The following is a 22,335-nucleotide window of genomic DNA, read 5'->3' on the forward strand; positions in this document are numbered from 1 at the left end:
TCAGGGCTACCTTGCTGGCCTGGATGGTGAGCCGACCTGCTCCGATCCGGCAGGGACAGCTCGAGAAAGGGCAGTGTTTCACACTCACACTCCACTGCTAGCGTACTGCTAAGCTCTGCATTTGTGACCGTGGCCTTTATAGTCAGCGCATATAGCCTAATGGAGGGATATGCGCAGAAAATGCGACGAAATTTGGGTAGGTTCGCTAATCGAAGAGGAACACCAACAGCTTCGGAAATGAGACACCGTCAAGGGACGCGCAATCAGAATGAAATTAATTGTCCGTGAAGAATGTATGTGCATTTCAAATACTTTGCATTCAAGGTGAAGAAACCTTCAGATTGAGCTAGATGTAAATGCTAACTGCATTTCGAACACTTTGTAAGCAGTTTAAGAAAGCCTGTCATTCTTAAGACCGCAACTCGTTGGTGCCCGCTTCTGGTTTGAGCGCGCTCGGCGTAACTAGTGGACAGCTATAGACAATACGTCTACAAGCAAAAGGGGTGTTCTCGGACGCCACAGCAGACTGGAGGTGGAAAGTAGGCTTATCTGTAGGAATGCCTAGAAACGGAAGATTTCAAAGTAGTCGTATGATTTCATAGTGTGTCTTTTATGCCATCCTCTGATGCAGATCAACCACGAATATTCAGAGCAGATTGTGAAAGTATGAAACGTCATTTGAAAGTCGAAATATTTCTTAAACATCGCGTAACGTCCGGGGATACGGGTCGCGACCGCAGTCCATACTAACACATGTGAATAAAACCTTTCCGAAACATTATTCTCCTTCCACAGGGTACCAGAGGGAGGCAGCCGATAGTTAAATGTTGGATAGTGCTTTTAATAACAGCGTAACAAACTATGCTACGCCAGTTCAAATAGAATTTTTGAAAACACGCCAATAACTGTTTATAATAAACAGTTTTTCCATCGCGCTATTTTCCATCATGAATGTTTATAATAAAGCCGGACGTAGTCCTGAAACGCTCACTGCCCGCTGTGTGCTTCTCCGTACCACGACTAGTGGCGGAGGAGGCCGCCATCACCGCGGCCATCGCTTTTACTAATGCAACAACCATAGTAAGCGACTGCAAACTGACAATCAGTAACTTTGCTAGAGGTAGAGTCTCCAAACCCGCCTCACAAATACTCGGTGAAATGAGAGAATCTCCTCTCGAGAGAGATATCGAATTAATATGGACCCCAGCTCGTGCGGGGAATCCGAGAAATGAGGCTGCCCCCAATACGCTCGAGAATTAGCCGGCCGAGCGGTGGCGCAAAATCAGGAACCGGAACCCTTCAGTGAGCCAGCCGTATCATACCACGAACTCACTGCACATTACAAAGCAATGAGAAGAACATTCCCACCACCCCATAAAACACTGAGCAGACAACAAGTAATATGGAGACAGCTACAGACGGGGACCCTCCCCAATCCAAACAACATATCAAAATTCATAAATAAGGATATGAATCCCTTCTGCCGGTTTTGCGAGGGAGAAAGACAACTTCGAGCATATGATCTGGGCATGCAAAGCCCATAAGCCTCCCTCAGAACTCTTGCCTGATCCCTCTAAAGAAGCTTGGGACAAGCTAAGGTCCAGCGATGACCCTGGCATTCAGTTCAAGGCCGTCGAATGAGCCGGCGTTGCCAAAAGTCTCCACGGCCTGCGGCACGCTGGCTGACTTCCCCTATTCCTCCCACTTATTGTGAATAAAGTTTTATCAGCCTCGGCCGTACCACGACAACTGCTCTTGTAGCCCAACATGCTGGCCCATAAGCTAAACTTTCTCCCTAATAAAATAGTTCGAACTTCACAATTTTGACAGCGTAGCATTAAATCAGTTCTAAAACGTCACGGTGAGCACAGGAAACGGAAGTGCGCACTGTTGCTGACGACGGCGCAGACGATGCCAACGGCCGACTCCGGCGTCCGCGAACGCTACCGTTGTTTGTCGTCTGCTACTGTGCGTTGTTTGTTCATTGGTTTGGTTTGGTTTGCGGGGTCTAACGTCCCAAAGCGACGCAGGCTATGAGAGACCAGGTAGTAGAGGACTCCGGAAATTTCGACCACCTGGGGTTCTTTAACGTGCACTGACATCGCACAGCACACGGGCGCCTTGCTTTTCGCCTCCATCGAAAAGCGGCCGCCGGGGCCGGGATTCGACCCCGCATCCTTGGGAACAGTAGTCGAGCGCCGTAACCACTGCGCCACCCCGGCGAGGCTGTCCGAGGATCTCTGCAAACATCTGTATCATTTGAAGAGCAGTATTTGCGAAGAAATGTAGCTTCCGCGACAGCTTGCCAGACTACACGAGTAAAGATAGCGCGATTCTGAAATGCTCCGAGCGAATAGTGCTCAAGCCTTTCCACAGCTCGGATTCACAACAGGCATTTGACGTCGCGGTTTAAAGATTATGTAACCAGCGAAGTGACATAGCGTACTTTGTCACGTCAGCCGGCTCCATTGGTGCTCAGCTTGGCGGGGAAAATATTTTGGTATTTTGTTTGTATATATGGACCGCGCCTGCGACCCCTACCCGCATACTTTTCAAGGCGTTTAAAACTACTCCACCATCTAAATGACGCTTCATACTTTCACGATCTGGTCTATGATGTTTATGATACTTCTGCACCAAGGTACGATGCGCTGTAGTGCTTCTGGGAAATCAGGAAGCTACTTAACCTTTTTGTCTTCCTATATATACTTATGGGCGCTAAGTCTACCCGTCACATCAAGCCGGCCCAGCCGAGCGGTTAGCAACGACATCGCATCTTGCTTACATCACATGTAGTTGTTGGGCTATAGGGTGGTCCAGAAGCCCTACCCTGTTTGTAATGGCCAACCTGGTCACAGATATATAGTTGTTGGTCTATAGGGTTGTCGAGAAGGAAGCCCTATCACTGTTTACAGAGAACCTATATGATTGTCCAGGTGGGAGCCCTATTACTGTTTACATTGGCCAATCTTCTCACAGATAGTTGTTGGCCTATAGGATGGCTCTGGCGACCTCCCTATAGATATGGTTCACACTGGCCAGCCTGGGGCGCGAAACACTGCCTGGCCTCCTGCAGTCAACATTGTCATCTCGAACAGAGACGTCTCGGACAGTGGTGTACGCTGTACTCTTAAACGCCACTGCGTCGTGCCCTTTAACGCGAAGCTTAAGTACCCCCCCCCCCCCTTCACCCCCTCTCCCAATTCCGAGGAATTGCAGAAAAACATCTGGCAGAGTAACATAAAAGAAAGTATTTCGGTAGAGTAGCAGAAATTCACGAAATATTTCACATTTGCTGCTAGCTGTCGCAGCTCTACCGGTCGGGGAAAAGCGCTGTGGTTCGCCTAAAATGTCATAAAATTTCTCCAATTGACCACCAGATGACGCTGCTTTTACGGGCTTTAGGAAGCACTTGGGACTGTACGTGGGACTGTAGTGTGGCCAGAACCCATGGAGGAAGGAAAGAACTTAGGAGAGGCCCTGACGTCATTTTTTTGAAGCCGGTGCGGCCGCGCCGTGACCGGACGCTGCAACGTCTCTCCTCCTCCTTTACCCTTTCTCCGCGACACTCACGTACCTAGGGCCCTTAGCAACGCTGTTGCTAGTGGCCCGAGTTTTCATAGCAACAGCGTCGCCGTTGCTAATGGCCCGACTTGGCTAACCGTAAATTTTGATGTCACTTCCGCCACACTTTCTCCAATGCATTATGAATGACAAGGGCCTCTCCTAAGTTGTTTTCTTCCTCCATGCCAGAACCGATGCACGCTTCTCTCTTGCCGCTGAAGACGAATAAGACGCCAGGTTTGCCTCCACGTAATGAGATGCGCATAAATTTCTCCTTGCTGATTATCCTAATCGTCAAAGTATTTTGTTACCTACATTTCACCTTAACTCGCAATGCATCTCCTTTCGGAAGTTGTAGGATTTTCAAGTTTAGTTAGGTTCCAGAGACGCAGCTGAATAGAGGAGTTAAACTCCAAGGTAAACGGCAGGAGATGGCGTACTAAGTCGTAATGGAATAATGAGGCATTCTGTTACACATGCCCTGCTTGTAAAAAACGCGGTCGAAATAACTAAACTAAAACTATGTTTTATTTTCTGAAAAACCAAAATAGCAAGCTACCGAAGAAAGAAAGCTTTTGGAAAAGATCCAGGTACGCATGGTTCCTCATTACAGTCTATATTAAAATAACAGTACATTATTCTATTAGGAATACACATTGCAACATGTGAAAAGACGATGCTTCTTTGAGAATACTATAATTGAAGCGTGCCATAAAAAAACACTGCCATATTTTGTTATGAATATTCTTCATTACATAAGATCACTGTGGTCCACCGTAAAAGCACATTCCGAGAGTTGTTATGCGTGCTCCCATTACAGTATAGTGCAAGAAAATAGCCCCACATTTTAACAACAATATACTATCAGTTGAATATTACACCTGTGGTGAGCCGTAATAGCCTATATATTCCCACAGTTCGAAAAAAAAAATAAAAGGCTCATATTCCACAATATCATAAGAACAAAGCATCCTATATTATGTTACAAATGCTATTTTAGTGGCACGTATAATAAGATACCGTTTCTGCATTTGCTTACGATTGCTACCAGTACGCAACGTATGTAACATAAAATTACCGCTTTATTTATGAATACTGAGTAACCGAATACGGCCGATGAAATCCAATTCGTTTCGGCACAGATAAGCTTCGTTTCTTGCGCGCAGACACTGCCAGCCTCACATGTAAACAGGTAGAACGAAGAAGCGTACAGGTAAAAAAACTACCCAGACGCCATTTCGCGCGTTCGAGCACATTCAAGGTGAAAAAAGACCCAGATCTGAAAGCCGCGACACAGCCTACACGAATGAAACACGCCTGCCTCTCCATGACTAAAATTACTGGTGCGTCTTATATGACGATCGAATGCCCGAGATTACAAAAAAAAAAAAAAAGAAAAAAGAATTAGTAGACAAATCAACATTTAAAAGTACACCCTTGTTCAGGTTTAATATTAACACAGCTCGCTTTTTTTTTTTTTAATTTATTCAAGCGGGAGGGCAGAAAACATGTATTGGTCTCGGAAAATTTCAGAGGAGTGTGTGTAGGAAGGCACGAGTCAACGCGGCAAACATAAATGTAAAGCGTGAAAATAAGCAGAGATTAACAATAAACCCTATGGGAAATAAGGAAGCAGTCCAATATACAGTGTGGGGAAAATAGGGCGTGGGCGCCGATTTGTTCAGCTCCGAGAAAGGAAAAACAAGAGAGAAAATAAAAGACATTCAGCCACTGGCGTCTAAGTCCTCTTCCTCTCCTTATTTATTTTTTGACTGGAGCAACGCTCGCGGATCAGGTTATACTTTCAGCATATACCCCCTTGGCATGCGGAGCTAGGCCTTTCTGCAGGTGTTTATTTACCAGTCAGCTTAATCCTCAAGTCGAGACACAGCAGTAAAGCAGTCACGACTGTACGGAGGATTCCACAAGCGCGACTGACTGGTGGGGACTTTAGAGCAGCACGGGGTTGCGCTAAAACCGTAGAAAATAAATAAAAGTAAGCCTCTCCCTGGACTAATGAAACGCTGCTGTTGAGCTCTTTTTTCGATGCGCTTTTCATCGTCTTTAATCAGGAAATTGCACCGGATCCCGAAGCGCGTCTGAGATTGCAAAACATAGAGGCCCCTGCCGGGCCACACAAATACAAGCCTACCCTGGAATCTACATAGACGCGTGGTTGTAGAAAATCGCCTGGCTCCACTAAAACGTGCACCGCTGAGAAAACTATACGGCCACAGGCAAAGTCGGGTAAAGTCGGATAAATGCAACTGCTGACACCCCACGGCGAATGGTTAGGCCAGACAGATTTTTGTGCTGGTAATCGGTATAAAAATACCCTCTGGTTAAGTAATGGTAGAAAGTTTTGAACGACTAATGACTGTGGAAACGCTGTCAATTCTGAATAGAGAATCGAGGGCCCCTTATTTTAGTTCACTCCAGCTTATTATACATGGTTTCAGGTTAAAGTAGGTGTAACCGGCTAACTGTAGAAATAAGTCCTCGAGGCGACTAGTTATTTCGTTAGGCCACAGAACACAACTGAACACTTCGTTTATTCTATAATAGTGTTTTAGATACACAGATGGTTGTCGCTATGCATGGATTTAGTTTCCACGTAAGAGGTATCTGAGAGAGAGAGAGAGAAAATAAAGATATAATAATATCAGTGCTGAATCAGCAACATTTTACAAGGTTTTAAAAGCGATTTAAAATTTATAAAAGGAGCAAAATAGCCAACAAATACGGGTAAAAAGGAGGCTAAGAGGTTAAAAATATACAAGTGAGACCTCACGGAGCATGATGCTTACACAGAAGAGTGCTCACCACTGAATCGAACTCGCTTTATTCGAACATGAGGCCTATTCAAAATTAGGCCTTGTAAACGTGGACGACGCATTCGTTAAAAGCGTTTTCTTTCACTTGCGTCCTGCACAATTAATTTCGAGTTGGATTAATAGCGAATCGATTGCCCAAGTGTTGTGATTTTTTTTTTTTAATACCGTGTGAATTAGAGTAAAAAGTAGACACTTCAGATATGCCTCTAACCTATTTCGACCACCCGAGTCAATGAAGACATAAATTGCATTCTTACCTGCAATAGCAATACTGTGAGTAATAGGGAATTCCGTACTAAAAGGCTCCAACTACCTATGACTGCTTGCACTGTAAACCGAGATTCAGTTTATCAAAATTATTTATATTCGCCTGTATCGGCTAGAAAACACCGTCTCCGTACCTACGACGAGGTGTCATAGATCTGGCTGCTAGACTGGTTTGGTGCACTGGGGAGAGAAAATTTAATACTAGAAGTAAAAATATGCAAAACAAAAAAGCAAATATAGCCTTCGCGGACAATTACAGCTGGGACTGCCCGCCCAGTGGGAACTAGGAAAAGCTGATGGCCGCGGCCAAGGGGAGGGATGCGGCTGTATTCGGAGCAACAATCGGGAGAACACTGACTGGTAGTGACAAAAACATTTATCTGAAAAAAATGTGCTGCCCACCACCAGCTGATGTTATCCGATTGTTGCAATGAAGGCAGCTGAGAAGTGGGATGTCAGTTTGTGAATCTTACTTCCGGTGTTGAAATCATGGGGCCCTCGCGGCAGAGGTCGGGTGTATGTAGCGGGGGGGGGGGGGGGGGGGGGGCAGTTCAGCTTACTGCTGGACTTCTCATTTAATTGTTTGCTTTGTAAGCCACGTCACTTTTGCAATAGGAGGTTCTCCTGGAAATATTATGGGGCAATTAAACCCCGACAACATTCGTCCGCGTATAATCTCTTCTGCCCATCCGAGCAAGGGTATAATGGCGTCAAACTCCGGTTCTCGCCTCCAGGCATATCTGAAAGACAGCTGTAAGCAATCACTGAACAAAACGTAAAACAGAGCGACGGCACAGAACAGAAAAAAAAAAGCATTGCTGTGGGTTTTAGCTGCGTTAGGCTCTGTTACGTATGTTTTACTCATCACCATCATCATCATCATTACAGCTACTATTATTATTATTAACTAAATTCAGCGTCTTAGTCATCGCTACTGCCATCAATATCGTTATCAATAACTGCAGCGTCATCCTCACCGCTACTACCACCATCATCATTATCACTAATTTCATACTCGCTGTCGCGACAACGCTACTATCATCTTCACGCCAGACAATGAGAATTACGATCTGTTTCTCACACGCCCGGTGTGGTGTAGTGGTTTGCGCGCATGGCTATCGATAATGGTCTGATTCGCGATGAAAATCGTTTTTTTTTTCGGTATGAACTTTGCGTATAGCTGGTGCGACACCATATGGTTGGCCTATGGTGTATGCTTATAGCCACACTTTGTCCTCTGGCTTAATCAAAGGTCAAAAGTGAGCCATCGCTGACCTAAGCTCGAGGTGGGGTAGTGAAGCTTTCGCTTCAAAGTAGGATTCGAGCCCACGGCGAAGCGTTCAGGCAGCCTTCCAAGGCTGCTGCTTTAGGCAGATACGCGATCGTCGTAGCCTCAAAAACACGTCTTATGCAGCTGCTTTCTTGTCCTGTGCGCGTCGCCATCTACATCAACTTTTGTTCGTGCGTAAGTCAGTCTCAATGCCGCACATGGGCACTTGCACAAGGCAGAATTTGAACGCGTGCCCGCATATGCTTGGACACCCGTGCCGAGCCGCCGGCACTCACATTTTTTCGGACAGCTCCACGGCGTTACTGTTGCAAAAAGCAGGGATAGATGGCAAAGCCTGTTGAATGCGCTTCTGAACCAGATACAAAGCCTTCCACTACTATACACATTTCGGCGTCAGATGCCAATCACCTCACGCTAATCGATGCGCCTGCAATCAAATATTTATAAATATGCAAATCAATTGAAAGAAAACGCTTATATTCAGCATGTTGGATAACATCGGAGTACATGCAACGCATGCCTTCTATTCTATCCCTCATTATCGCTCGTTTCCTGGCTACCTTTACTTTCAGTTGTTCATTTATTCCACATCCGTCCCTACGATTGCGCCGTGGGCTACAAGCCAGTTACCCACCTCAACTTTCATTTTGTAGTGAAAGCTACTCTAGGCTAACGGAAAAGAATTTCGCGGTGCCCAGCCCGAGTCACAACTGCGCACGCGCCGTTACTATGGCAACTGGTTGCGCCGAGCCGCGTCGGCCTCCTCGCGGCGTCCGCGCCTGACGTCACGCTCCGCTATGCTCATAATCGGCTTCATCGTGACCACCGCGCATGATAATCGTAATCGGGATGCCAACATCTCAGCTGAGAATATAAGCCGAGGCCCGTGCACTCGCTAGATAGATGCCCAATGAATGAAGAGGCGGACGAGTGTACATACTGTGAACGATACAAATCCTAGTGTCAATTTACCGTGTGCAATATCACTTTTCATTTTTTATTTCATTTATTTTACCTTTCCGTGTCTTTTCCTCTATCCCTCGAATCATATTCTTTTTAGACATGTAAGTATATACATCAAAAACTTTCTCTGCTGCCCAATTCTTGGCCGATCCCCCCGTGTGGGTATGTGCCATATATCATTTGGTAAACAACGTCCGCGGAGGCTACTCGAAGAAGCGTCTCAGCGCCCAGAAGTCATCCCATGGCGCAAGGCCGCTCTACAACAGTCAAATGAAGCAAGGGAGGCTAAGAGAGCGTCGGAAACGCATGAAGAGAGGGCAGAGCGTCTCGCTAAGCCGCCACGCAAAGTCTCAAATCGGCAAAGACGCCGAATCTCTGCTTAACTAGAAGGAGAAGACCGTTAAACGGTGCAGCAAGTAGAAACTGAAGCTCGGCGAGTGTATGAAGGTGAAGTTCGACTTTAATTTGTCATCGGATCCTCACGCTCAGACTACCCAATGGGAAACCGTCGCTTTTTGTGTACCAAAGAGAGATCATCACGTCTAGATACGGTGTATATAAAATTGAGACGGTGGCAAACTACTCTACAGACCAGCGCTGTCTATAACATTGAACAAACATAAGCTTTACACACATCGAAAACCGCGACAGTGTCTCAGTAGCTAAACCGGTGCAATAACGAAACACAACCTAGCTAAAGCTAAACTCTATCTTTCGCTACGCAGATGCTGGCCTGGGTGAGCTAAGCCAGTGGAAATTTCTTCTACCCTTTCTTTCTGATTACTACCTTGCCTGCCTTTTCTCTGTACAGGTTTCCTCTCTTTTCCTTTCATTATACAAGAGCGGTCCATGACTGGTCATGCTACTGGAATGAACGCCAATCCCAACAGCAAGAATAAGGGAGAGGACAACGGCGAGAGCCGTCAGCCAATCACAGGGCGTCCTTTCAGGCAGCGCCCTACATGAACTGATGCTCCATACTGGTAGAAGCCAGTGCATGCCTCCCACAACACTGCAGTGTTTTTCTCGACACAGCGCGGGCGTTATATGACCGGCATGAAGAAGGACGCGAGGGCATGCAGCAGACGGAGAACCGTTGCTCCGGGAAACGTGAAATGCTTTCGGGATGAGGACCTAAATTTGGCGACAAGCCTGCCCGCCTCCGCATACACGGCTGAACGCGGAGTGCGCGGAGAAAAAAATCCTTGGAAAATGAAAAGCAAACGTTGGAACGAAGTTGGAGGGGAGCAAAATTAATTTCCCTTTCCCTCCTGCCGCACGGAGGCCGCTTCTATGTGGCCGCCACGCTGCGTTAAAGTTATGAGGGAATAGAGGAACTAAGGCCGGCGAGGTTTGTGTACGCTGCGTGTTGCGGGTGTGCAAACAACTCCCTCTGGTGAGCAAGGAGGGAAACGATGGCGGACGGGGCTACCGGGTTGGAAATAAGATCAGAGGTAAACAGACATGGCACGCCCTACGAATAGCTGCTACGTAATTTTATTTTGAAAATAATAGAAACAGTGGGAGATAAATATATTTAACTCGCTGGAGCAAAACACACGCCTACTTCGGGACGCAGTTGTGGGAAAGGGGCTTTCCCTTCCCACAAGGCAGTGCAGAGTTCTAGGGAAAAAATTGCCAGGGTAAAAGGAGCAGCAGTAGCAGCGACATCGAACCGGAAGTGTTTACGGAAGACGAGCAAAGTTACTTGTCCTGGCCCTGCTTCGTTCGGCGAGCTTTAAGCCCTGCGACAGGCGCCGTTTCTAATTAAAAGGCATGTGAGTGCCGTCCAATGAGGAGCAGCTCGGGTGCACGAGGGGCTCTTGGAAAACTCGCGTTCAAAAAACGTATCAGCGCGATGAAAACTATTTAAGAGGAAATGCGACAGCACTCAAGCTCTCAGCTGCATTTTCTTTGTTGCCTGAACCAGTATCATTGCTACATTCGTCAGCACACCACCCGAGTACATTAGTGGTTCAGGTAAGACCCCACGCATTACGGATCTGCCAAAGGGACGAATTTTGAATTTGGCTCTTTTAGGTCGTGCTCTGGGTCATGCTCGTTTACTGATATCTGACACAATCAACACTATGACAGCCAGTCGCGGAATTCCCCAAAAAATGAAAAAAAGAAAGGAAAGGTTGGACTTTCTGGTACCCGTCAGCACCCTGCTTCAACGCCGGCGTTTTAGGAACATGTCCGTTCATCTGTACGTAAGTACTTATGCAACACCTTCTTATATCAGCCCTGTAACGTGAAAGGTTCGCCAGTGTTGTCATTTTTGTGTGTTTTCACTCCGATTTGAGAGACACAATATGCAAGCAATGCTAAAGCTTCGAGAAATCAGTTGTGAGTCAGCGCCCTGCATACGTACTTCCTTTCCGGTCCTTGTCTTTGCGCTGTTTCAGCAATCCGCAGCCAACTTTCGGAAAGCTGAGCACTTTTGTATACCCCGAATTTTTGCCAACAACGCTCGTTTACGAGTTCGAGAAGTGTGACAGGCTATTCAGCAAGAAATTACAACTCTCGCAAAAAAATGTTTGACATGTAGAACAATAAAAAAATGCCGACGCCTGCTGTTTCTCGATTTCCAGTTCGAAAATTGTTAAAATGTTCGGCTTAGAAATCCTTCAATCAAGAAAAGCAAGGCATGAGGTTCCATAGTACACAACAGAGAAGGGACACAGCACGAGCGCTCGTGTCGTGTCCCTTCTCTGTTGTGCGCTGCGGAGCCCCAATAAAGATTGCCCATAAGCCCGAACTATGACGCTTAAAAGCAAGACGTGTAGTCACTCAGCATCGTGCCAGAAAACTTCAACTATTCTCACTTTAAATTCTTGCCTCCAGACACCGGCTCGAGCATCAAAAACAGTCAAAACTATCTCGTTTGCGCTCGCTAGTCTCCGCAACAGAGCTTGAATAATGCAACTCGGACAATGCCGACCATATATTCATACAGCTCGTCGCTGGCAGGCACGTGGAAGAAACAAAATGAAGCAGACAATATCCGAGTGCCTCGGAGTAGCAAGGGAGTGCAACACACAACAGGCACTTTTCGTGGAAGCTGCGGCCTCCATAAACCCATTCCTTCCATTTATCTAGTTTTTTCTTTCCTGCCCTACATGTACGTGCGGCAGAGTTGCACGAATAGCAGCCGACGAGGCGAAGATTGGGAGCGACTTCGTGTCGCCACGCACTAGGCGGCGCAAAAGCGAATCAGAATCAGCAGCAGCAACAGCGACATCAGCAAGGGTCCAAATGCGACGCGAGAGCGAGGAGCGAACGCCATCAAGCAGCGCGCAACAAGAAACTGTATCCGCGCAAGAAGAAAAAGTGACCTGCAGAGCTTGTGTCGCTCTGCTGTCTCGTCGCGTCGCCAGTCGACACGCTTTGGCCCCCGTCATATAGCAGACGACAGGAACAAAGATGGCGGCCACCGCGCTATTTCGCAGGCGGCAGTGGCGGCGCTGCCGTAGTTGGAGACACTCTCTCAAAGAGTCGTTCCGGCGTCGTCTGCTCTCGACGCTGGTATAATTTCTTGCTATTTTCTGCCTGTTTTTTTTTTCCCGCCCGACGCGTGAGCCACTTCTTGTTATTTCACCAGCGCTTGACCCTTTCGTTCTTTTCTGGCCGTCCGAGCAGTGCGATTTTCCTGGCGAAAGTAGAACGGTTTCCGAACGAGCGGCTAAACTGGGCGCTGCGAGCAGGAACCCTCGAGTAGCAAGCTTCGACGACGGCGGAAACAAGAGAAATAATAAGAGGCTCAGACTGGCGGCGGCTCCTATAGTGCAGCCAAGTAAGAACAAGACAAAGATGTCGGACAGGAAGTAAGCGGAAGCTTATTACGAGTCGCTTCAGCGGCGAGCAGATTTTCCCGCCGGCCGGCCGGCCGAGCAGACGAAGCGCGCGGCCTTCGTAGAACGCGTTTTCCTTTTGTAAACAACCGCCAACGCGGCGCCGCCTAGTGGCTGGACTGTCTGACTACACACATATAGTGTTTCGCGCGAGGTCACACAAGTGCGAACGAGTTTTCGGAGAGGGTGTGGAGAAATCTTGTTGACTGTCCGGATGTATAGCGAGAAAGTAGATGCGATTTTCAGAGAGGTTAGTTGGAACGTGCATCGCGGATTTGTATCGTGCAATGCTTGTGGTGTTTCCAGCACGGCAGTGGAAGGACGGGCACGAATTACCAGACGTACCTGGAAAGTTGACAATGAAATAGCAGCATTAAACACGTCCACTCTGGAGCAACGTTTCTCTGGAGCGCTGACTTGTCCACAAGCGGTTTCAGCAAAACAATTTTTTTTTTTTTTTGCATCAACAAGTAACAAAGGTCGGCAGTGCATTCATGTCTGGATTTCAGCTGAACAACGACAGCAGGCGCGCGAAGTGCTAAGGACCGCGCCGGCAGTCCAAAACAGAAACTTCTGCTGAAGGAATAGCAGCAATACTATTACCAATGCTACTCATTAGGACTTCCTCTTCCCACTTGAAAGATGAGACCATAAAAGTGTGCGCGCATTTAGACTTGGCAAACCATCGATTGTTTTTGATCCCGATATCATCCCGTTCTGATTGAAAACAAGACTGTTTTTTTTTCTTAACCTTTGCTACAACAACCGACACTTATGTAGCATGGTGAACTTGATCGTGTCGCAATATCTAATGCTCTAATCGAAGTACATTTGCTCAGGGCGGAAAAATTTAGACTATGATGGAGTAAAAAGAAGAGAATAGTGAAGTATAATAATAAAGGTAGGATTACATAATGAAGCCGATGACTTAGCGTTGATGTGATTTCTGCGTCTAAGCTACACGTGTGTGATGGTGGATTATTAGGTGGGATACCCGCTAATGTCAGGTACTGGGTTCTCGTAACCGTAGCGTTCACCTGTAGTTGCCTTCGGCCGCATGATGTCACGACCGAATTTCCTCTTAAAAAGCAATAGCTTAGCCGTGCAATGCCAAAGGAAACGTCATTATGGAACGGCTGCAAAACTCTTTTTGTCATCTCCTGGAACCTACTGTACCCCCGACTGCGAAAGAAATCATAAATGTATTATAACAGACCGGATATAAAACAAGCAACATAACATTAAAATAAAACACTAGCCCCTTTTATAACTCACAGCTGCGGCTCAATCCGCTATTCGATGCGAGAGGACCGCATCGCATCAATTAGGCTGAGTCGACGGAACGAACAGCTCCGTCTGGCAAAAGCTGAAATCCAAGCCACGTGTATAACAAAGCAGTTCGGTGTTAAAATTACATTGTTTTGCTAATATGGACGAAAAATCTCTGCAGTCCGCCTTCCTACGCCTCTGATAAATAGCCCAGAGGTGTCTGGACTTCCTCAGCGAACGTGCGCATCTACAGTGTGCACTTCAAGGTATCTAGCCTATCATTTCAGAATGAAGCCGTAGAATTGAGCATAGCTAAAACAGAAATAGCTCAAAATAACGGCTTGACGGGCTAGTTGGTGCTGCATCGTATTCAGATATGTGGCGCAACAAACACAAACACAGGAGAAGATACACAACACAGGCGCCTGTGTTGTGTATCTTCTGCTGTGTTTGTGTTTGTTGCGCCACATATCTGAATACAGAAATAGCTGTTTAACAAAACCCGAAATTTGGCTAGATGGTGCATTGCTTGACTAAAGATAAAGCGCACAGGCAACACACACAAGAGAAGCAGACACAGGACACGCGCCTGTGTTTAGTAAAATAGTTGTAAATTCTAACAAATGGTTTCGCCGACCGCTTCTAAAGTGATGCCATAATAAGCCTAACTGACCGGCCCAGAACGCCTTTACGTGATAATGTAAAGCTCCTGTATCGCAGAAAACATGGGTACTGCGCAGTCGCACTACACAGTATGAGTAGAAGCTTAAAGAAGAAAAAAAAAGCCAGACCAGTTCGGATTCCTGAAAAGGCAGTGTATAGTGTGATGGCAGCGAATTAGCATAATAACTGATAAAACGCACTCACTCACTCACTCACTCACTCACTCACTCACTCACTCACTCACTCACTCACTCACTCACTCACTCACTCACTCACTCTCACTCACTCACTCGCTCACTGGCTCACTCGCTCACTCGCTCACTCACTCACTCACTCACTCACTCACTCACTCACTCACTCATTCACTCACTCTCACTCACTCACTCGCTCACTGGCTCACTCGCTCACTCGCTCGCTCACTCACTCACTCACTCACTCACTCACTCACTCACTCACTCACTCACTCACTCACTCACTCACTCACTCACTCACTCCACAGCGTTACTGATCATGAAATGAAACAAAATCCGCAGGTAGCAGATAATGGGGCATGCCGAATTCAAAGGGAAGTTGAGGCAATTCTTCCCACAGTTTCTACAATGAGCAGTGAATAAAATGTATTTCCTTGTAATTTAAATAATTTGTGCACGATGTTTTAGAGTATTACCTTTCCATCCAATCAAGGACCCAGAACCTTCTTCCGGGATGAGCCGAACGTCAACAAAAGTGGGGAAGAAAATTTCAATTTAAGGCCGGCACTCACATGAAATATAAAACAGGTGAAGTGGCGCACAGCTACCGTTCGCTCATTTCGCAGTTTCCGGGACGTTTGGAAGGAACTGTTTGTAATGCTTAAATAAGGACGACCTTTACAATGACGTGTCTTGTTCAAACAATCATTCGTCTTCAAACAGTGCCTCAGTTTTCACTTCCGCCTTTTTACTCGCTTTACTGCGACGTTATAATCATATAAGGACATCCTTGTTTTTAAACTTTTGAACACTAGAAGTCTTCTGCGTTGGTTTGCGTGTTCTCGGCGTTAAATATGCATACATTTTTGTCATTCTTCTCTGTTGGCTGCGCGCGTACTCCAAACACTCTGCATATACCTCTACTAACGTTCCTAATGTCGGCTGTCACCATACTAGCTCTTTCTTACTTTGGCGGATTGCTACTTTGATTTTTGGAAAACGTAAGGACTGCTGCACGTCAAGAAAAAAGCGCCAGCTGAAAGCGCGAGGGTCCTTTAAATATATTAATGAGGCGATGACGATTCATATAACAATTATTGCCTTCCTTAATCTGATGTTGTCTTTACTAACGTCAGCGCGGGCACATCGGTTCCATTCCGGTGCTCCTGTTATTTATAACATGCATTAATTTATCACCGAGCATGTGGGGCTCCTATAATTGCATATTATAGAGCGGCTGCACTATAATTTAAAAATTTGACATAATCACGGCAAACCAGAAATGAAATATTACCCACGAGCTGGGCAGCAATCGATCTTGGTGCCGGCAAACCAATTTGTCTATGAGTTTAAACAAAACAAAATTTCCTCTATTATGCTAAAACTAGCAAGAGTCAAATGGTTGTCATTTCAATGAAGCTAGCAATTTAACCTAGTTTTCGAGCATGCAAGTGTGCCGCAATATAAACATTTATAAACACATAACTGAAGCACAGATAAAAACTGTCGTACATGATCTGAGAATCATTAATGAAATCCCTCCTTAGTATTATAACAGCGCATTGTTATCGTTTTAATATTCAATTATTTAGTCACATATCAGTTACTGAATAGTGAGCTGAGAAGTCTTGTATAATGTTCCCAACACATCACTGAATTAAACAGAAAATCAAGCCATCCGAAAAGTTACATAAAGCTTTTTTTTCTTCAGTTCTGGGCTGCAGGTCTTCTTCACAAACATCAAATCATCCGACTATCTCAATTTATTAAGGATTGTCTTAATGTTTTAATTTATAAACTTGGAAACAGTCGCATCGCACTTTCTCTTATTCCGCAGTGTTAACTTGTAAATGTTAACGTAACCAAGCTTTCCCTTATTAGCAATCATAGCCTCTCTAAAGTACGAGCTAATCACGGTAAAAGTCAGTTTATTGTACAACTGCTGCCGTCTGAAACCCTTTACCGAAGAAGTTAAACTCACTGCGCAACTTTAAAGCAAGCATTCAATGACTGGTTTAGATTTGATTACGGCATTATTGTGGCTATTTGTGTAAATAGGCTCAAGAGACCGGTGCGTCTCTTTAATATTGGTTCGATTTCCTTCTTTGTATCTGCAAAATAGCCTCATCCCGGTAAAATCTCAGTTTTCATATATTGATCTGATATGTCAAGCATGCGTGGTAATCTTTTATTTGACATATTCGATTATAAAGTCTCACTGTGTCACCAACCTCAGGGCTGCTCACATAGGAGATTTTTCAAAGGTCCTTCTCACGCATAAGAAAGATTGGCTGTAATTCCAACGAAAAAAAATTTAGAAGGGTTCAACGCTGCTGAAACGAATATGGAGCGAAAGCATTAGATGTGTGTGACTTCTTCTTCTTCTTCTTCTTCTTCTTCTTCTTCTTCTTCTTCTTCTTCTTCTTCTTCTTCTTCTTCTTCTTCTTCTTCTTCTTCTTCTTCTTCTTCTTCTTCTTCTTCTTCTTCTTCTTCTTCTTCTTCTTCTTCTTCTTCTTCTTCTTCTTCTTCTTCTTCTTCTTCTTCTTCTCTTCTCCCCTGCCCACATATAAAGCCCAACTTTAGCAAAGTTGTATGAACGTTATTTAGTGGCCTATAGAAGTAACATTAATGCCAGGGTCCTGACAGGCTCATTCTGACATAACCGTCCCATGTGAAACGAGAGATCCAAGTTGGCAGCTCCTACCAGGGGACCACGGACACGTACACGGGCACGGACACGGCATACAGCGATGAGCGGTTATACCTGAAGTAGTATTGCTTTCGCAATAAAATAAAAGAGTGGGTGAGGTATTTAAAAGCATGTTCATTAGAAAGATGGCGGAGCACACTTAAGTTCCGAGTTCAGTGGTATGACGCGATAGCTTAAAAGCCTTCCGTTATCAGCGCCTCTTGAGCTTCCTCGTAGGAGTATATGTAGTCTCTGCTCGCCTAATTACCAATCCCCTAACTTGTGCCTTTGATATCTGGCACATTCTTATTAGCATGCAGTCCTACACTACCATGTTATCTAGCTACTTCTGGTAAGCGACAACGCCCTGCTTCAAGCCAGCCGCATGAACGTACCTCCGTGTCCTATAGAGTAGCCTACCTGACTCGGAATCCAATATACATGAAAGGTTGATTCATATTCTACTCTCCCAGCTCATATGAGCAATCCGGCTGCCGCTTTTAAAGGAAAACAAACCCAGATACGGCGCTCGAAGTGCGTTTCTCAACTTGACAGAAGACCCTTCGCCAGCCTCTGGCCAAGATTACCGCAGATGCATTGGCTCTCGTTATAAAATTACAGCTGGACTATACCCAATGCAGGGCGAAGGCCTCTCCCATATTCCTCCGACTAACCTGTCCTGTGCTAACTGCATCCACTTGACTCCTGCAAACTTCTTAACCTCATCCGTTCACCTAACTTTTTGCCACTCCTGCTACGCTTACCTTCCCTTGGAATTCAATTTGTTACTCTAAGTGGCCATCGATTATCCTTCTTTGCACTACTGTCCTGCCTGTGCCCATTTTTTTTTTATTACGAAAGCAATACTACTCTAGGTTTCAAGCCTTCAGTGTAGCGCGGCGGTAGCCCCGTACATCTTACCCACGTGACGCTGTGACGTCACACCCCTCGTGACACTAGGGTGTGGGCTGGCAGGAGCTGCCAACTTGGGTCTCTCGTTTCACATGGGACGGTTATGTCAGAATAAGCCCGCTAGGACTCTGACATTCACGTTACCTGTATAGTCCACTAAGGCACGTTCATACAGCTTGGTTAAATAGGGGCTTTATATGTGGGCTGAGGAAGAAGAAAAAGAGAAGAAGAGGAACGCTCGTTCACCCGCAGCTTATTATTTCGCTCAATATTTGGTTCAGCAGCGTTGAATCCTTGTAATTTGTTTTTTAGAATGTCAATAACTCCAGTTATTTCTCTGACCCACTGTGCCCGCTTCCTATCCCTTAATGTTCCACCTACCATTTTCCGCTCCATTGCCCTCTCTGCGTTGTTCTCAACTTAAGTAAAACCCTTTCTGCTAGCCTCCAGGTTTAAGCGCCATAGGTGAGTACCGGTAAGATGCAACTGTTGTATACTTTCCTATTGAGCGATACCGATAAGCTGCTCGTTATAATCTATGAGTACATGCCAAAGACTCTCCATCTTGATTTTATTCTTCCAGTTATTTCCCTTTCATGGTCAGGATCTGCGGTTACATGTACTAAGCAGACACATGCGTTAGTACAAGTAAAATACAGCGCGCCAGAAATTCCGGACAGCTGTGCAATCATTATGTGCACTTGCAATGAGATAAAACTTATAGGTGCACTACTGCACTATAAATCTTCATTGTCCCCATTTCAATCGACGGGGGCAAACGTTTTCATGCGCTGTGGGCTGGGCAATCAGAAACACTGGGGGCCTAAAATGCAGAGCTGAAAGCCAGGACGTCTGACTGTAGAAAAATGGACCCAGAGAAAGAAAGCAAAATCGGGCACGCTGCAGCCGGCTTACTAAATCAAATAAAGTTGCGAGACCGCCGCCATGAAAGAGCACCACAGTTGCACAAAGTGGTAAAGGCACTGGCAGAGGTGAAAAAAGAAGCGAAAACAGGAGCTAGGAGAACAAGCGGTGTAAAAGTACGGCGAATGGCCACTGACGCACAGAAGAAAGCAACAGCGTGCAACAGATAGCAACAGCATATAACAGCAGCAGCAGCAGCAAAAAGCGACAGAGACGGCGAGTGCATCCGACCGAGGGACACTTTGCCGCCACGCATTCCAGCCGAGAGGAGAAGAAGCAGCAGCGAAAGTTCATTAAGAGAGCCGAGGCTTTCTCTCCTCAAACCCTTTGGCGTCAGCTTTCGCGCCACTCACACACTTACCTACCCCTCCCCTCTCCACGCGCCACGGCGCACGCTTCGCCCCCCCCCCCCTTCCCCGCCTTCCTTCCACCACGGATGCGCCACTCTTCCCTCACGTCTTGAAGCATCCTTCACCGCCCAGCGCGGCAAAGTGGTGCATGAAGGCAAAGCCAAAGAAGGCGCGAGCACCCACGCACAAATACACGTGCGCATTGGCTTTCCCTCTTTGCAAGCGGGCCCTTGCGCTTTCTTCTTCGCCGCAGGGTCCAGGCGCAGCGGGGAGCAGCGCACGCATCGTTAGGGGCCATTCAAGGGAATGCTGCCTTTGGAGACCGGGGCGGCCGGAGGTGAGCTCCTTTGCGGCTCTGACCCGTAGATAATTACGGCGCCGTAGCCGTACTCGTTGGTTCCCTTTCTCGTCACCACGCGCTGCCTTGGAAGCAGCGCGTGGGTTGATGGGATAGAAAAGGGAAGTTGCCGCGGATATGGTATTCCCGTTTGTCTACAGTGCAAACGTGTCATGCAGCTGTGGCCGACGGAAAAACTAAGATGCGCAGTAGGCGTGATGGTGGTGCTACACCACCTAACACATCGTCATTACGGAAAAGCTAACTTTGGAAGCATAGGCACGAAGGGGGACAAAATAGAAAGAAGAAAGATTTCTCCCAGCGCTAACGAAGCGCGTCCTTCAAGATCGTATAAACGAAGGCTTGACGAAGGACGTTTACGTTACTGCCGATATGTCATTAAATCCGTTCCAATCACATTCTGTGTCGGTTAGATGCAGCAGGTCGCTGTAGTGAGGTGTTGCTAAACAGTGTAAAAAAAAAAATGACGATATGCACCGAACCAAACTTTACAAAATTTCAGGAGGTTTCAGAATAAACTTCGTGTTCTAAATACCTAGTTGGCTTGAATGTTTTTGGTACGTTAATAGCATCAGGCGTAAGTTAAACCCCGCCATTTTCAAATGCAATTAAAGCCTTCCACAAGCGGTTACTGTAAAGTGGCGTGGATAATCAATATATCAGAATTTGCAAAAAGATCAAGCCCTGGCTCTCTTTAATGAAACTGAATTCTTCGATTTGTTCAAACATCCAGTGATCGTCGGCGCAGATCAGAGGGAAAAAATTTGCCTTAGCGCAAATGACAAAAGACGATGCATAGCTCAATGCATCAGCTTTTGTCATTTCTATAAAAAATGCCTCTGATGCCCACACTGACGCTTATAATGCTTGAATACGCGACGACAAACTGAATGATCAGTCGTGAATCTGATCGAGAAAGTCGTCGAATAAAATTTCAAACAGCATGAGGTGTTAACGACTTTTTGTGCGTAGATCACGCCCTTGATCCGAACCGACGTCACCCCTACAGCATCAGTGTTGTAACTTGAAAATCTACGCCCCACAGATTCTTTGAAGAGCCGGTATTTCATCCAGTTTCTGCAGAAAACCTTAAGTATCAGACAAAAAAAGCGTTTTCTTTTTTTTTATTCTTTAAATCAACAATACACCGAGGTGGCTTATACGCGTAAGCTTTCATCGAATTTCGTTCTATAACATGAGAGATGGTGCTGTTTTTATAAAGTTTTGCTTCCAGGCAAACAATCTTCACACTAAAAGACCGAATGTGTGGCGCCTTAACGCAGAAAAAAATAAGCGTAATGGACTGGTGAAAAAAGCATTTACTCGACACTTACGTTTTATCGCAGTGTGGTCAGACAGGTCCGATGGCGTTCCGTTCTGAAAGAAAAAGATGTGGTTTTCAAGAGGCAGCAGAATAGGACACAGACAAACTGTAATGTATTATACACGTTTTGCTTTGTACTATGTAAAATTCACGAATGAAAGGAGAAAGAAATGCAGAAACGCGCGAAACGTTCTGTATTTTAACCTTTGTAGGAATCCATTCCCATCTATTGCCTCGTTAACGGGGAGAGGGGGTGGGGCGGAGGGGGGGGGGGGGGGGGGGGCATTCTACAGAGGCCAACCGACTTCATTCTCTGCCCCTTGTTCCTTTCCTTCATCTTTCTATTCTAAAGAGCTCACCCGAATAGCCGGCATTAAATGTCCAAACAACGCTGTCAAACGTACTGTGCGCGCATTTAACAGTCGTGTAGAAAGTGTTCGCGTTTAAAGATAAATAAAGACGCGAAAGGGAGCGTAAATACGGTCGCAAGCTGTTCAATGTTAGCGCACGTTTTTCCATCAAATTAACTTTAGGACTTTCCAAATCCCGTTCGCGTCAAAATGAAAAGGTAAACGATAGTTACACACAGTCCATACTGCCCGTCTCTCTCGAAGAGCACAAATGTCTGCGCTCCGCGGCCCAAGCCAGAGCATATGTCACATTATCCGGAACACCCGCGGTGATGGTATGTTTGCGGTGGCAGCACCGGAGGCATAAGAAGTGAACCATCCTTACTTCACTCTTACAATGGCAGCGGCTAAAGCCACGTTTCCGCATTTCCTAGCGTCAGAGTCGAAAGCGCTGCTGAATTAGTGACGTCACGCCTAACGTCCCCGCCATGCACAATGCTAATAGTAACTTGAACACTGACTACATAGGAGG

The 22,335-nt window shown here is 46.1% G+C and overlaps 1 protein-coding gene across 1 annotated transcript in view; it reads right to left on the bottom strand.

Annotated features, from left to right (window-relative positions):
* LOC146189850 (uncharacterized) overlaps positions 1-22,335 on the bottom strand; it is a 387,936-nt gene that overhangs the window by 189,984 nt on the left and 175,617 nt on the right. The window contains exon 3 of the mRNA XM_084604618.1: positions 21,464-21,506. The gene's annotated coding sequence lies outside the window, so the exon portion shown is untranslated. The remainder of the gene's footprint in view (positions 1-21,463; positions 21,507-22,335) is intronic.

Source organism: Amblyomma maculatum, chromosome 5 (assembly GCF_055883805.1).
Source record: "Amblyomma maculatum isolate TAMU_Amacu chromosome 5, ASM5588380v1, whole genome shotgun sequence".
Classification (NCBI taxonomy): Eukaryota; Metazoa; Arthropoda; class Arachnida; order Ixodida; family Ixodidae; genus Amblyomma; species Amblyomma maculatum.